Genomic DNA, 6,332 nt, shown 5'->3' on the forward strand with positions numbered 1-6,332 from the left:
AGTTAGAACAAAAAAATCGATTTTTCGGGAGCCACCCTACTCTTACCCGGGACAATTGATGTAGCTCGGTCAAATGAAAAGCTAGAGAGGTTCTTTTTTCAGCAAAGTTACTCAAAATAAAATTTCCTACAACTTTACTGTACAATAAAATCATTTTTGAGCTCAATTGAGAAAGTTAGATTTCAGATTTCAATCTAAATAAGGACCGCCCTAGTAATATTTCATATCAAAAGGAGCGCCATTTGATAACAAACAACTTTTGTGAAGACACCAACTACAAAAAATTAATATTTAATAGTGAAAATATTTTTGTCACGCTAATTTCCCGTTTCAAACCATAGTGCACTGGTTTACAGTCAATCATTCCAAACCTTTTCAGGACCTTTTTCACAGATTCTGCTTGTGAAATTTCCAACGTTTGTTTTTCAATATCGCGAATTATTTCCATACCAAGGAAATGTTTCACTTCTTTTAAATCTTTCATTTGGAATATCCTTCCAAGCTCGATTTTTATCCAGTCAATTTTACCAATATCCTTGGAAATCAACAGTATGTCATCTACATATAAAATCAGAAATATTTCTTTTGATTTTTCCATGTAGATGCAGCAGTCACTTTTTAATGCGATGAATCCAAGTTGCTTAATTTCATCGTCAAACCGTTTATTCCATGATCTGCTTGCTTGCTTCAATCCATATATACTTCTGTGTAGACGAACAGGAATAATTTTTCCGATTTCGTTCGCAGGTAATTTCCTGTAAATTTCCTCTTCTAATTCTCCATTGAGAAATGCTGTTTTTACATCCATCTGATGAACATGCATTTTATGTTCGTTTGCGAGTGCTAGGATTACACGAACACTTTCCAATTTGGCCACAGGTGCAAATGTTTCACTGAAATCAAATCCTGGACGTTGCGAACACCCTTTGGCGACTAATCGTGCTTTACATCTGCCGTCTTCCTTAATTGAGAAAATCCACTTTGAATGAATTGCTCTAAAACCTTCTGGCACACAGTTAACCACTGTCCATGCCTTGTTTTGATGCAAAGATTTGAGCTCATCTTTGATTGCTGCTTTCCAATTTAGCCAATCATCCCGCTTTTTCAAATGTTCAATGTTTTGTGGAATTTCATCATCATAGGCTAATGTCAATTTAGCAACGTATTCTGAAAATCTTTCAGGCTTTCTACTGTTTCTAGCGCTTCTTCGCAATTCCTGCTGTTCCCCAGCAGTGCCTTCTTCTGCTGTTTCATAATCTATATTGTCCTCATACGTACTTTCGTAGTCAGTTTCTTCTGTCGAATCAGCATTGTGTAGATTTTCTATTATAGTTGTATCATTTCCATTTTCCGATTCCAGTTCTTCGTAGATACCCTCTGTCTGGCTTCTCTCGGATTGGATTACAACATCAATGGGGCACATTGTAACCTGTCTTTCGTCATTTGATGTTTCTTTATGATTACCCATCAATTTCTCATCAAATGTGACGTTTCGGGCAATTACAATTGAATTGTTTCTATGCTCCACAATCTATAACCATTATTTGCGTATCCCACAAAAATTAACGGTTGTGTTCTTGAGTCCAGTTTATGACGTTTTTCTTTGGGTATTTGTCTATAAGCTTTACAACCAAATATTTTAAGGTGATTAACTTTTGGCTTCTTTCCAAACCACATTTCAAATGGTGTCTTAGCTTCTGTTAGAGCACTCGTAGGTGAACGATTCAATAGATATGTTGCAGCATACATTGCTTCACCCCACATATCTTTAGATAAACCACTAGCATACAACATTGCTCTAACCTTTTCCATCAAAGATCTGTTCAATCTTTCGCTTACACCGTTTTGCTGTGTATGGTACTGTATACATTATTCGAATTCCCTTTTCTTTACAGAAATTCTGAAACTTAGTACTCGTATATTCGCCGCCATTATCACAACATAGCATCGTCATTTTTTGACCAAAATACGCCGTCGCCATTGCTTCATATTCTTTCATTTTCTCGAGGACTTCTGATTTATTTTTCATGAGGTAAACTACCGCAAAATGCGTGAAATCATCGGTAAATGTTACAAAGTAGCGAAAACCATCATATGTGTCCTTTTTCATACTTCCACAAACATCCGTATGAACTATCTCTAACGGTCTTCTAGACCTTCGTAGTTCCATGTCAATAAACTTCATCGTTTGCTGTTTCCTAGCTAAACATTCATCACAAACTTCCCGTTCGTGAAAATCTCTAGAATTCACATTGATACCCTCAACCATTTGCTTTTTAAAAAGCATTTCGATTCTTGACCAACTCAAATGTCCAAGTCTTTCATGCCATGTTTTAAGACTGACTTGTTTCCCGACATACGCTGCTGGATTCTTATCCACCAATGACGACTCATCGCCAATGAAATCAAGGTAGTATAAGTTCTCAATGAGACTTCCGACTGCAATGATTTCTTCATTAGAATCAAAGATGACCTCTTTATCCATAAAAGTAACCCTTTTTCCACAATGACTTGCTTTTCTAACCGAAAATAAGTTTTCTTCCAAATTTGGAACGAAAAGAACGTTGTACAATTCTAAATAATTTACTTTATTTTTACCAATAACTGAACAGAGTTTCATATTTCCTTTCTTCGTAGCCCGAAGAGTTTGGCCAGACTTTGCGGTGGTAACGGATACATTTCCACATCCTCCAGCAAGGATTCATCATTCACCATGTGATCAGAAGCGCCGGAATCAACCACGAATCTCACTTTTTTGTTTTTCGGAAACCCAGCCATCATAGCGTGTACTCTTTTCTTCTGCGGTATCTTTGATTTCTCCTTCTCTGCAGCAATGAACTTCTTCATTTACGGACACTTGTTTTTATAGTGACCGGTTTCGTTACACCCGAAACATCTAACGTCCTTTTTCCTGCTAGCTAATGCTACATTTTTAATCTCTTTCCTTTCAGCTTCCCCAGCAGCAGCATCATAGAACATCCGTTTAATTTCCAATATCAGCTTCGCACATAACTCCTGATTGGATAACACCATCAGAGCACCTTTCACATGCCTATACCTTTCCGGTATGGCAATGAGCAATGCATGAACCTTTTCTGCCACAGTTAGTGTCGATCCCATGCGTTCTAGTTCACGAATGATGAGATCGTATTCATCAAATATTCTTGACAAGCTGCCAAGATTTCGCTGTTTGATGAAATACAAACGATCCCGCATGTTCACCATCGCGAATGTACCGGCTTTTTGGTACGTCCTCACTAGTGTGTCCATCGTCTCCTTCGCGTATTGCAGTCCGATCAGTTTGTTCAGCACAGTGTTGTCTACCATCATTACAATGGCATCGATGGCGTCGACGTCTTCATCTATTCTGTGCTTTAGCTTCAATTTTCGTTGTTCGGCTTCGGCTGCAGTTTCCCCAGGGACTTCCTTCGCGTAATCTTCCTCCTCCGGTGTACGAAGAAGTGTGTGTGAGAGCTTCATCTTTGCCAGATGATGCTCTACACGCCATTTCCAGGCTGTGAAATTGGCTTCGTCACCATCAAAGACGTTTAAATGCCTCTGTGAGGAGAATACTGCATGGAATGGTATAGTGCGCTCGAGAGTTCCCCTCTCGTAGGCACCAGCTCTTCGCGATCCACCTTCTCCTGCTTCGCTGCCGTTGTCAGTCATGGTTGACGAATCAGGTCACCAATGTAGCCTCCGCGCTGGATTATGCAAATTGTCCGTTTGCACAGTAAACAAATGCAAATTGTCCGTTTGCACAGTCCGTTTGCTTCAATCGATCTCTACGATTGTACTGTCCCGTAGGTTAACCACCTACTAGAAATGATCAAATAACCTTTGATTGAATAATCTAATGACTTTCGATTTTGGTTGTCAAGATGTAAGGAACCGAATAACCTTCGAACCTTATAATCCTGAGCCCATAATCTTGTTGAAGTGAATAAAACAAAATGAAGCAGAGTACTTCACTTCAGGTTAAATTGAGGTAACTTTATTTACAAGCTTAGCCTAGTTCTTAATACAATGATCGGCCACTGTCGATCATATGGAATTGTTCAGCAGCAGTGCGTATCGTATCCACATAAAGAGATATAGCTACTATTGTCTTGTTGTTTATTGTGCGCAGAGCGTTCCCCGCTCGCTTCCTGCGTCACTTCTTACTTCTTGTGGTGAGATATCCTCTCGCCGTATTTTGTTTGTGCTGATAGCGATTCACAAGCACATATTGCCAAGAATGACAAATTGACCGCTACCACGGATGAAATGTATATTTCAACCAACCCGGGAACAACTTGACGTAAATGAGCCTGTTTCATATATGTTCCACTGAATTCGGGGAGGCGCTGGCGTTTCGATACGATACGGGTGCAATGAATTACGAAACGAAAATAATATAAGAGAATCCCATATTTCATTACGTCTGCTGCGGCCGCGATACATGCAACTGGTAACATATTTGATAGTGGCGTAATTTTCATGATCGATTTCAAACGATGCAAGGACTGCTAATAAAGTTAAAAATATATTGTTTTTTACTGCGTTACATAGTAAAGAACTGTGAGGAAAAATTTTTTCCGCCTAGAATTGGCACTATATGTATAAACATGTTTAGGTAGTTTTCGGATTAGTTGTACATGATTTCCGGAACAGTGCGTGTTTCAGTTTCCAACTTGTCATTCGCTCTATCCGTCGTCATCTATTTATTCAAAATATAGCAAAAAGTAGTAATTGCGGATATAGTTTTTTTTGTGATTGGCCTTCAACTAGTCGAGACTACATAAAGTTTCTTCGAAATGCGGTGTATAATAAAAGAATGCCGAAAATATTTAGGTGTGTCTACGAGAACGCAAGCGAACAGTAGCCATCGGTAAAAGTGTTTTTTCATTCAAAATGTTTATACAAGATAGTTTTTCATAAGATTGATTATAGTTTTCCCCGGAATAACTTCATGCGAAAACGATGGATGAAGTCTATTTTAATATTTACCGGACAAGAAGTTTGTGCGGAATTAACTAAAAATGCTCGAGTATGCAGTTCGCATTTTGCGGCGAATGATTTTAAAAAAGTGGACTGCAAAAATGTTCTTCTAAATCATGCAGTGCCTTTGCAATATAACAAAAACGATTTTGAACAAACGTACGTATCCATATCATACGCATTGCATAATATCCTCGTAATAAAAATACAATTACAGGCAACATGTAGAATTCCTTTGTTCGGACGAAGAAACGCCTAATGTTGAACAAAATGAACGGTAATTAATAATATGATTTTATTTAATAAGAACATATTCATTTAATTTAAATATTTTTAATGTGAAGCTCGCATGAATCTAAAACACTTCGAAAGTCCCTAGCAACAGCAAAAACCACGATTAACCGTTTGTATCAAAAATGTCGTACACTTCGGAAGAATGTTGATACACTGCAACATGCTTTGACTCAGGCTCGGAATGAGAATCTGATACCTCAACGCGCAACAGACCATTTGATGGTATTGCTTCTAGCATAATTTTTACAAATGGTATTTTATTATGTTAGTTTTGCAGGAATTTTGTAGAGGCAATACGTTATTAAATGAATTATATTCTCGTACTGGTAAGGGTAAAGAATATTCTGATGAGCTCAAATGTTTTGCAGTTACATTGAACTATTATTCTCCGCGTGCTTATCAATTCGTTCGACAATCTTTCGGAAATTGTTTGCCACACACGCGTTCTATCTCTCGTTGGTACCGATCAGTAGATGGAGAACCAGGAATAACCACGGAAGCGTTAAATGCATTAGGAAAAATGGCGCAAGAGTCGGAAAAGAAAAAGAAAAGATTATTAGTGAGCCTGATGATGGATGAAATGTCAATTCGGAAACATTTGCAATGGAACCACCATTCCAAGAAAATGGAAGGTCTTGTACAGTTTGCAGGATATTTACCTGAGGCTTCGCATGACGTACCTCTTGCTAAAGAGGCTCTTGTGTTTATGGTGACGGGAGTAAACATGAGTTTCAAGATACCTGTTGCATATTTTTTAATTGATTCGTTGGACACTCAACAAAAATTAACTTTGGTGGAAAATCTAATCGTTACATTACATGAAATTGGTGTAACGGTTGTTTCACTAACGTTCGATGGACTGAATACTAATATGAGCACAGTAAATGCCTTAGGTGCATCACTCAAGATTGATGACAAATTTCAAACAAATTTCCCTCATCCATGCACAAATGAACCTGTTTTTGTTTTACTAGACGTGTGCCACATGCTTAAACTTGTCAGAAACACGCTTTTCGCGAAACAAGTTCTCAAAACTAAAAGCGGGTTCGTAGAATGGA

This window comes from Malaya genurostris, chromosome 3, assembly GCF_030247185.1.
Source record: "Malaya genurostris strain Urasoe2022 chromosome 3, Malgen_1.1, whole genome shotgun sequence".
Taxonomy (NCBI): Eukaryota; Metazoa; Arthropoda; class Insecta; order Diptera; family Culicidae; genus Malaya; species Malaya genurostris.